Genomic DNA, 946 nt, shown 5'->3' with positions numbered 1-946 from the left:
TCTCCCTTCATAGAAGATGGCTAAGGAAGGCTGGGACCAGATGAAGTGATAATCTCTGTGCCTCATTTTCCTCCTTTCTGTAAAAGGGGACACTAATAGCCTCTACCTCACAGGTGACTGTGAAGATTGAGGTGATGGATGTAAAACACTCAGAATAGTGCCTTGGTAAGTATTTTACATGTGTTATCTGTTATTATCTTTGAGATAGTGCTCAGAAACTCTTTTGGGTATTCAAACTTGAGTATTTATCAATCATATTATTAATATTTTATTTGTCCATTTTGAATGTTATAAAAAATAACAAGCATAAATCTTATAAAAACTGAAGTCTATGACATATCACTCATGTAATTTTTGAGATTATAATTTATGTCTGAAAATGACATTAGTGACTTTTTTTTTTAATTCTCAGCAGTTAGAGCAATTTCAAGTCCTAAAGCAAAAGAGCAGAATTATATGATAGGCCAGAGAGTACATAATTAATATAGGGGTTCTTATAATGTATCCTTAGCACTATAGGTTCTAACTACAAAACCTGTAATTTTCCCATTTTAAATGTTATTAATTCAGGGAAAGACAATATATTGTAGAGGTAGAATAAATAATGGGTTCTGATATGAATCTAATTGACATGTGTTCTTATTTGGAGAAATAAAAAAATAATCTAAATTATTTTAAATGATTATTGTTTGTAGTATACTCTAGGTGGCAAACCTCGTCTCTGCAACTAAGTGGATCTGTGACTTTGAGAAAATTACATGACTTCTCTTGGTTTAATAGTAAGGTCAAGACATTATTGGGCCATCAGCCCATCATATCTCTTCAGGATACTATATAAAAGTGTGCCTAGGCCGGGCGCGGTGGCTCACGCCTGTAATCCTAGCACTCTGGGAGGCCAAGGCGGGTGGATCGCTCAAGGTCAGGAGTTCGAGACCAGCCTGAGCAA

This window comes from Propithecus coquereli, unplaced genomic scaffold (genome assembly GCF_000956105.1).
Source record: "Propithecus coquereli isolate 6110/MARCELLA unplaced genomic scaffold, Pcoq_1.0 Scaffold204, whole genome shotgun sequence".
In the NCBI taxonomy this organism is placed as follows: Eukaryota; Metazoa; Chordata; class Mammalia; order Primates; family Indriidae; genus Propithecus; species Propithecus coquereli.
The sequence above is the reverse complement of the archived record's forward strand: the minus strand, read 5'-3'. Positions refer to the sequence as shown.